This window comes from Podarcis pityusensis (assembly GCF_964106645.2).
Source record: "Podarcis pityusensis genome assembly, chromosome: Z".
NCBI lineage: Eukaryota > Metazoa > Chordata > Lepidosauria > Squamata > Lacertidae > Podarcis > Podarcis pityusensis.
This window is the reverse complement of record NC_138044.1, coordinates 44,304,894-44,314,832: the sequence shown is the minus strand read 5'-3', so window position 1 is coordinate 44,314,832 and position 9,939 is coordinate 44,304,894. Positions and strand designations below refer to the sequence as shown.

General features: G+C 43.7%; 1 long non-coding RNA gene across 1 annotated transcript; it reads left to right on the top strand.

The window, feature by feature from the left end:
• The first annotated feature begins 605 nt into the window (after positions 1 to 605).
• Positions 606 to 8,265, top strand: LOC308468906. Its single transcript, XR_013981942.1, has 2 exons — positions 606 to 697; positions 8,101 to 8,265. It is a non-coding gene; the product is annotated as an uncharacterized lncRNA (long non-coding RNA).
• The last annotated feature ends 1,674 nt before the right edge of the window (positions 8,266 to 9,939 follow it).

Below are 9,939 nucleotides of genomic sequence, written 5' to 3'. Positions count from 1 at the left end.
TTCTTCCCCAAAGAATCTGGGAGCTATAGCTTGAAAAGGGTGCAGAGAGCTGTTAGGAGGCCCCCCTGCTCCCCTCCCAGAGTTCCCTGCCAAGAAGGGAACCCTATTCCTAACCCTAACCCTTTTCCTTACGCTAACGCTAACCCTAACTCTAATGCTAACCCTTAACGCTTAACTAGAACTACAATTCCCAGAGCTCCCTGGCAAGAAGGGAAGCCTAACCCTACCCCTGACGCTAACCCTAACTCGAACCCTTAACTAGAGCTACAATTCCCAGAGTTCCCTCACAAGGAGGGAATCCTTCCCCTACTCCTACCCCCTAACCCTAACCCTAACCTAGCAACTCTCTGTCCCCTTAACTACCTACATTTCCCAGAATCCCTGAGGGGAAGCCATTCCTGTTCAAAGCGTCTTCATAGCACTTCCAATGGTGCGCCTAATGTGTCCCAATGTTTCCTCCCTCATTTTCTTCTCTCTCCCCACTGCCCCATCACTTGCAATGCAGCAGATGCAATACAGTCTCCCTTCAAAGCTCCTTCTCTCACGTCTGGCCTTGTCCATTGTTCACTGCCAGGATTTCACGTTCATTTCTCCAATGTAAATAGGGACGTCCTGCGGTTCTCTTCATGACTTTGAAGGCTGGACTTGGGGAAAACTTCACCGGCTCCAGACATCCCTGTAAGGCAAAGGCAAACAGGTGAGTGGGATGGTCCCCATCTGCAGCATCCCCCCAGACTCCTCCTCTGTTTGGCTGCCTGTTCACAAACAAGGCTTCCAAACCAGTTTGCATCCATCTCAGCCAGCGTAACCTTGTGGCATCTACTAGTCTCAATGCAAACTCTTCCGACAACCATCCACCAGCTGCTGTCAATTGCCAGACATCAACCAGCTTCAGAGCTGAATATCAGTCGCCTTCAAGTAGCGATCCCACCAGCAAGTAAACTTTGTGCTTGCCTTCTCCTTGCTCCACAGCATCCCAGCACCGGGCGATTGCCTCCTTCCGCTTGCCAGCTTGCCGCCACGGGTCAGGAGACCACCAGGGCTGAGTGCCAGTGAGCTGCCCATTTCTCTCTGGGGAGGGCAACTGCCTTGGCCCACATTTATACCCGCTCAGCTGCCAAATGTTTTTGTGACATCCCAGTCAACCCACAGACAATGGCAGCAGCTGGGGAGGCATCACCCCCACCCCCTCAGTCCTCACAATGGTGAGCACAGTTCAGCAGTCAAAACACATTCAATATCCCCCCCCCTCCAAGTTGTGCCAATATCTGTGAATGCCACACCTGAAACCCAAGGGGGCAGAATAGGGACATTTTTCAGCCCCAGGGTTACATTTCCCTCCACACAACACTAGTCAAATGCACCAATGAACAGAGCAATGAATGCAAGCCTTACCTTTGCACAGGAAGCTGCTCAAGGAATGACATTCACAGAGAAAGTTAGCATCACGGGGGGAAAGCACTTTTACATCAATCAATTAATCATTTATTGCATTTGACTAAAAGCCATTACAAATCCAGTTACAAAAGCACCAAACCCAATGACCCAAACTATAGCTCCCAGATTCTTTGGGGCAAGAAGCCAGGTGGATGCCTTGTGAACTCAGCGAGGTGTCCAGTGATGGCTACATACTACCTCCAGGTTCAAAGGTGGCATATTTCCATATATCAGTTCTTGAAAATCACGAGAGCTGTTGTGGTCAGATTCTGCTTGCAGTTTTTGCACAGGCATTTGTGAGAACGAAATGCTGAAGTTGGGCCACTGGCCTGATCCAGGCAGCTTTCTTATGTTACAAGGAAGTCTTCCAAGAAAGAGCCTGGCAGCACTGTTGCACCCATGTCTACTTGGAAGTAAGTCCTACTGAATTCATTGGGGCTTCCTCCCATGTAGGTGGGATTGTAACCTTTGCCATTTTTGGGGAGAGCTGCCTGTGGTGCCAAGTAATTAAAAATAAGTATAAATGTCTAAAACAAAATCCTCGTGTCTGAAAATCAAGCTTTTGGCTGCTTAGGCTTCTGCCAATGAAACAGTCCTCTTCTGATCTCACTACAGTGGAAAGGCAAACCAGCCAGTGAGCACTTAGTAGGCAGGGCAGAGGAGTCAGACCCTTAAGTCATGGACACAACAGGTGTGTGTGTGGCTGGCGCGTGTCCAGGGGCCGTGGCGTGGCCGCCTGTGGGGGTTTGGTGCCCAGCATGGGGGGGGGCCACGATGGCACCCCACCGGGATAACGCTACCGGGGGCGGTGCACTCCCCCCGCTCCCCTCTTCCTCCGCCAGTGATTAGGTGACTTTCTGAAACTTGCAGCATTTCTTGGAGTGCTACATTAAAAGTATTCTCTTGGAAGGCTTCCTTTGTAGCATATGAAAGCTGGCTGGATCAGGCCAGCGGCCAAAGTTCAGCACCTCGTTCTCACAGACGCCTGTGCAAAAACTGCCCAGAATCTGACCACAACAGCCCTCGGGATTCTCAGGAACCTATAGACAGAAATATGCCACCTTTGAACCTGGAGGTAGTATGATGCCATCACTTGACACATCGCTGAGTTCACATGGCATCTACCTGGCTTCTTCCCCCAAAGAATCTCGGAGCTATAGTTTGGGTCATTGGGTTTGGTGCTTTGGTAACTGAATTTGTAATGGATTTTAGTCAAATACAATAAATGATTGATTGATTGATTGATTGATTGATTGATTGATGGATGAGAAAGTGCTTTTTTCCTGAGATACTAACTTTCTCTCTGCATGTCATTCCTTGAACAGCTTCCTGTGCAAAGATAAGGCTTGCTTTCATTGCTTTGATCATTTGTACATTTGACTAGTGTTGTGTGGAGGGAAATGAAGCCCCCGGCTGAAAAATGTCCCCCTCCTGCCCTCCTGTGTTTGAAATTCTAGAATAAGTAACTGCCTCTTTCCCCTCAGCTGCTATGTCTGTTGGTGACATCACAAGAGACCATAGATAGACAGGGCTGGGGAAACTAGGCCTCAAGGGGGGCATTTATTAATAAAGAAAATCCTGGAGTATAGTCACAGAGATTGTTGGGACTCCAACTTCCATCAGCCCCACCCCTAATATCTATGGATGCAGGGAAAATAATAATAATATAGTAATAATAATTATTATTATAATTATAATTACAATAATAATAATAATAATGGCCACCTGGTGGGAGAAATAATAAGCTTCAGCTTTGGAAGGCCTGGGGTATGTGATTTTGGGGTTGGACTAGATGACCCTCAGGTCCCTTTTATGATCTCCTCTCCAGTTCAATCTTCTAAACTCTGACTGAATAAGCATGATAGATCCCTGAGTTTCTGCCATTGACTTGTGATTCTTCCTGCAAAATGTTTTTTAAGCCCATTAAAGTTGAATGATCAGAGACCCTTTCCTTCCATTGAAGCAAAGGGCAGCTTATTTCCTGGGGTGAAATCCTAAAAGAACCTCAGCAACTTTTATCCTAAAAAAAAAGTTTAGTAACTTTGGTTGGCCGTTTGGTTGGCCCTCGCGGCCCTTCACTTCATCAAATCTGGCCCTCTTTGAAAAAAGTTTGGACACCACTTGAGTAGTTCGTCAGTGCTCACCGATAAATATTGCTTGAAGGAGGTGCTATAAGCTATTATCTGTTGTGTCCAGTCAACTCAATAGTCTATTGATAAATAAATCCCCAGAATTTGGTATAACCCTAGTGACTATACTCCAGGAATTTCTGTAATATCAAAAGTTGCACTTTGGACCAAAGGTGGGGAACATCACCAGGCATCTCTGTCTGGTCAGGGGAACTCTTCCCATGCCAAACACTTCACTGGCCTGCCTTATAATCTGAATCTTTCTTGACTCAGAATGTGCACTTGAGCTCAGGCCAAGCTTCTTGCTTGTATGGATGGAGGGTAGAAAGATAAATATGTATGTATGTATGCAGAAACTTGCTTATGGTACAAAGGTTGTTGTGTTGGTGATTGTTGTTGTCATCGTCATCAACATCATCATTTTGTTTATTTTGCTTATGAATCACTTCCCTGAGGTAGTTCTCTTGCATCTGTTGCTCTACCTCCCTGACCACTATTGTCATGTGGTACCTGGAAGGTTGTCCAGAACTGAACGTGCTCCTTGGGGTGAACAAGGTTCCCTACTATTATACTCCATTTCTGCCAACCAAACTACTTTTCCTGCTGTTGACAGGAAATTCATCCCACAAAAAAGGGAAGAGGCTACGCTCTATTACAATATTAGCAATAATTATATAAAGTTCTTGCAAGCACACTTACATGAAGTAATTCAGCTTGTCATTGATATATCTCTTAACAGGACAGCAAAGCAAAACTTGGAGCAAACAGATATTAATGAAGCATTGAATCCATTTTAAATCAATTTACACATTAATGCACCGCTAAATATAAAACAATTCATCAAAGCCTGAAATAACTCCAATTTAAGAACATTTTTTTTTAAAAAAAAAAAACCAACACTACTGACGTATGCATCAGATTTGCCAATATGGTAACTGCAGGGTTAATCCAGTGGAATTTATCATAAATTTGCTTGATAAAATTTTCTTTTCACGAATGCTGATTAAAATGGGATTATGCCATGCAAGATAAAATTTATTGCTAGTATAATAAAAGTCTAAAAATGGCATGACAAGAAAGCCACGTCCTGAAGTGCACAATAGAGCTATTTCAAAATACAATGGCACATTTCATTTTATGACATGTATATCCTGCCTTTCCTCCAAGGAGTTCAAGGTGTGGGTGCCCCCTTTCCATTTCATCCTCCTAAGAATAATTGTGTGGGTGAGGGCAGGCTGAGAGGTATGACTGACCCTGTGGGATTCATGACTGAGTAGGGATGAAGGAGAAATTCAATTCACATTCAATGGTGCCTTTTGTGAATTTTTCACTGTCTGAAACAATCTGATTATGGAAATGCAGCCAACCTTCAAAATCCAGACTAACGCAACTTTTGCAATGCAGTTCTCCAACATATACATACATATATATATGTAAAATGCATAAATTGGGGTGGGAGTGAGTACAAAAATTAACATATTCATGAAGATAACATATAAAAATGCATCATATTAAGAATAATTGCTTTAAAAATTGTTCATTAATTAATACTGTATACAAAACATGTGCTTATCAGTAGAAATTTGCAACAAAATGCTAATGAATTTTCATTTTTAAAAATACAACTTGCTGCAGAAATCTGGAGAACTGAGTTTTTGACTGTAAAATCCTTAACTGAAATTGATGGATCTTTCCATTTCTATGACTGAGTGAGGATTTGAACTCAGGTCTCTAGAGATAACAGTGAGGGGTTTTTTTAGTTGTTGATTCTTAGAGATGGACAAGTCAATCAATTCCATATTTTCTTAGTTCACTTTTTTGCAACCTTAAGTTTGATGTCTCAAATTTTCATGTATATTTGCAAAATAAAATAAAATAAAAGTCCACATGAAAATGCGCAAACAATTGTTTCTGGGAGGATGAAACGGAGAGTGGGCATACGCACCACAAACTCTTTGGAGAAAAGGAAAGATATGCATGTTGTAAAATGAAATGTAGAGTTATATTTTTTAAAGAGCAGTACTGTGCACTTCAGAACTCAGATTTCTTGCCAAGCTGTTCTTAGAGTTTTGTTATATGAGCCATGAAATTCCATTGGCATTTCTCCAAATATGCACATTCGGCATGTAACTTTGGCAGAGAGAAGGGTTGTGGTTCTGTGGTGGAGCATCTGCTCTGTTTGCAGAAGGTAGCCAGGTTCATGCCCTGCCTTCTTCAGTTAGGGCTGGGGAAAACCCATGTCTGAACATCTAGAGAGCTGCTGCTATTTAGGTAAACAATACTGAGCTAGAGGGACCAATGGCCTGATCTGTAAATAGCTGCTTCCTGTTATATATCCTCAGGGCTGGTCTACCAGGCAGCCACTTTGGGTGCAGACCTCAGAGGGGTACAATGCTGACTTTCTAGGGACACTGTTTTATACAGATTAGTTTTTGTTATATCTTATAAATTTCTGGTAATATTTTACTTTTATATTTTAAAGAATTTTTGAAGAAATTCATACATTAGAAATGCTTTCAATGTCTAGAGTGGTACCTTGGGTTACAGACGCTTCAGGTTACATACGCTTCAGGTTACAGACTCCGCTAACCCCGAAATAGTGCTTCAGGTTAAGAACTTTGCTTCAGGATAAGAACAGAAATAGGGCTCTGGCGGCGCGGCAGCAGCAGGAGGCCCCATAAGCTAAAGTGGTGCTTCAGGTTAAGAACAGTTTCAGGTTAAGAACGGACCTCCGGAACGAATTAAGTACGTAACCAGAGGTACCACTGTAGATGAAATAGATCATAGAACTGATCAGAGGTTATGTAATATCTATCTATCTACATCAAGGGTAGTCAACCTTTCTATACCTACCACCCACTAATGCATCTTTCTTGATGGTAAAATTTCCTCACCGCCCACCAGTGCTCGATGGAAGGAGGATTCAGCTTGTGCCATAGAACCCCCTGCCGCCCACTTAGAATCCTGAAACGCCCACTAGTGGGCAGTAGGAACCAGGTTGACAACCCCTGGTCTACATACACAAAAAGTGAAAATGCACTTAATTTAAAATCTTACAACGGCATCTTAATCTTATTTAGAAAAAGTTTTCTAGTGAGCTATGGCTAATCAAAAAAGGACCATCTGGAGCTCACTGTTGCAAACGAAAGGCAGAAAAAGCTAAGGATCAGGCAAAGCAAGAGGTTTTCTTCCTGAAATAGCTTTGTACACAGAAGAACAAGAATATGATTATGCTCTTGTTGAAACTAGCACTGAGGGAGTTGGATGTCGCACTCCTACTACAAATGGTGTAAACTTGAAGACCAAAGTTTTGCAAATTGGAGATATTTCTGGAAAGCTCACAGAGGAAAAAGAATATGACAAGAAAAGTGAAAGTACTCTAAAGTCTGAAAAAGAACACAGTATTGTGCCTGACTTGAATTACAGTGACCCTGCTCACTGCCCTAACTTGTGCTATTATAATTTGTGACAGCTTGTCCACAGCAGGTTGCATTTCCCATAGATTCAAAAAAACATTAAATGTTTTCCTATCTACTACAAGAGGAGACTAGCAAATGATGAAGAAGTATGCTGTAAATGGTTGATATATTCAACCTCAAAAGATGTGTGTCTTTTTAAAAAAAGTTATTGATGTAAGTTGTTTGGGGTGGGGGCGGGGGGGAGAGGGAAGGTAAATCAACTCTGCAAGAAACAGGTTAAAAAAAAACAAACCAACAGGAAGAACATTGGAAAAATTCTATCTTCATTTGAGAGGAATACTGACCATCAGGGCCATCTTTAGCATAAGCAGCGCTGGAGAATGCAGGAATCTTTTCCGCATGACTCTGAGATTGAGATTCTCATGCTCTAACAAATGAGGAGAGGAGACAGATGACCATCTTTGTTTGTGCCCCGAATCAAGCCAACCCTTGTTTTGCCAACAGAACTTTGCTCCCCAAACAGCACCCAGGAGAATAAAGGAAAGACTGATTTCATTCAGGCAGGGGAGAAATAGCAGGAGTGAGTGTAGCAAAGGGGGAGGGAGGAAAGAGAGGGGGAAATGAAGTGTCATGAGGTCATAGGAAAAGACACAGTGGGAGAAGGGATAGCACTCTGTACATGTTCAGAGGAGACTTCTTTGCTCACATACAGCATTTCAAGATTGACAGGAAAGGAAAGGAAAGGAAAGGAAAGGAAAGGAAAGGAAAGGAAAGGAAAAGGCATGGAAATAGGGATGAAAGTGAAAACATGAGTACAAAGAAGACTGCAGAAGAGAAGTGGTTGGATGCTTCAAAATTGGGGGGAAGTTAAAATGGGACTGAGTGGTTGCAATTGGGGGTGGGGGAGATCCAAGAGGTTAACATGGGTGTCTGTGTGCAAAGGAAGAGGTTAAGTTCCTCCATCCTATGTTATATTCCAGCAGTTATTTCTTATACATATACAAGCTTATATTTGCAGCTGTAAGTGCTAGAACCTTACTTGGGTTTGTTTTATTTTAAATGAAAAACTCCCAGAACCAAGTTTCCCAGAATTCATTCTCACTGCACTTTTTCAGTGATCACATGGAATCAAGGAACACACAGAGACCTGTTCAGTCCAGACCAGATTCTCCTCTGAAGCTTTAGGGGAATGCTATTACCAGCATTTCAATAAGGAAATTTGCCATAATGCATACTCCCAACCATTTTCACAATCAGTATAAAGAATATTTTCATGGGAATGTGTGCATAGTGTGGTGCTTTGTGGTACATTTGTTGTGGAGCTGGGATACAGTCGGGGGAAGAGGGGGTTATTGCAAGCAGCTGCAAAAGGGGAAGTGGCAGGAGGGAGGGTGGTCGGGGGAGGGGTTTCTTATCCCGGTTTCTCACCCCAGGAGCATATGATGAGCAGGGCTTTGCTAGGGAGAGGGGTGCTAGAGCAGAGATAAGGTGTTGGGAGAGCCCTTGATCTTGGAGTGGAAAGTTAAATTTGCAGCTGTCTGGCTGGAAGGGGGAGGGGGAAGGCTGCTTAGTTTGGAGAACGAGCTTTACAGTCAGTGGGGAAGGGGGAGGGAGGGGGACGAGAGAGCCACTTTGCTGCAAGCTGGGGAGGGAGGGGAGGTTGCTCATAAAAGGATTCACTTGGGCTGAAAAGGTTCCCCACCTCTGCCTTAGAAAAATAGGGAAGATGATCTCCAAAAGAATATTAATAAATAAAAATCCCAATGGGCACAGCAGGGTGAGCAACCAACGCAAATAGCAAAGGAGCCCAGTGCAACAAACCAGCCTGAGGCATCATGTCAGCGACTGAGCAAAGCTGGTGCCTTGTGGTGTAAGCAATGTGCGCTGGGCAGGCCTCTCCACAACCCTACGCCAATCCCAGGCACGCAGGAGGGCGGAGTCGGCCGACCGCATCAGCGCCTGGCTGGCTGGCTCACCCCCAAACTCATGCGCAGAGCAGCCCGCAGCAGAAGAGCCCGTCGCAGCGCTCCAACTAACGGGCGGGCTCTTCCCCGGGCCCCAATTCTCAGGCCCCAGACTCTTGGCCTGGTGGCCCTGACTGCCCAGCGCCTGGGGGCCCCGCACTCCTGCTGCCTATGGTCAAGACATGGCCCTGCTGACCACTTAGAAAACTATCAGACATGGAGAGAACTTGAATTGTGCTTATCTGAAGGAAAACTAATTGGTGATCTTATCCAGCAGAAAAGTAGGCATGTATAACAACATTGGCTAGAAATCTTGGAACACTTGATTACTTTGGTCAGAGTTCTTGGCATGCAAAACTTGGCATCTCATAGTACAACTAAAATGCTGTACAGTGCTAGCAATGGATTTTTTTTTTATTATTATTTTACATTTGTAGAATATCTAGCGCTTTTCAATCCTATCATGAATGAACAATTGTGCAGAATTAAATATCAAGAAACAATGGTTCATTACCTAGGGAAAGATACCCAAAATGAGCTTTTGCAGTTTCCAGCAGGTACTGTAAAGCAGAACATTTTAGGACATGCAAACTCAACCAAATGCTACTCAGTTATTCAGGACTGCACATTGAACAAATGACCATGATGGTACGTTATGTCGATGTAATCAAACCATCACACAATGAGATGTCTGAGACTGAGGTTCCAATAAGAGAACATTTATTGGGATTTGTTCCACTAAAGGAGACTATAGATGCTTTTATGTTAGAAACTCTTCTTGGGCAGGTTGAGCAAATGGGATTACCAATTGAGAATCTCCCTGGTCAAGGTTATGATAATGGGAGTAACATGAAAGGCAAGAAAATGCTTCAGGAGACAGGAAGGAACAGAGGCCAAGTGGGAAGCAGAAGATGCATATACCTGGGAGCTTCCTCCTTTTTGCAGTTTCTCTTTCTTCTTGCTCATACCTGCCCCTCTTTGTTGCCTATG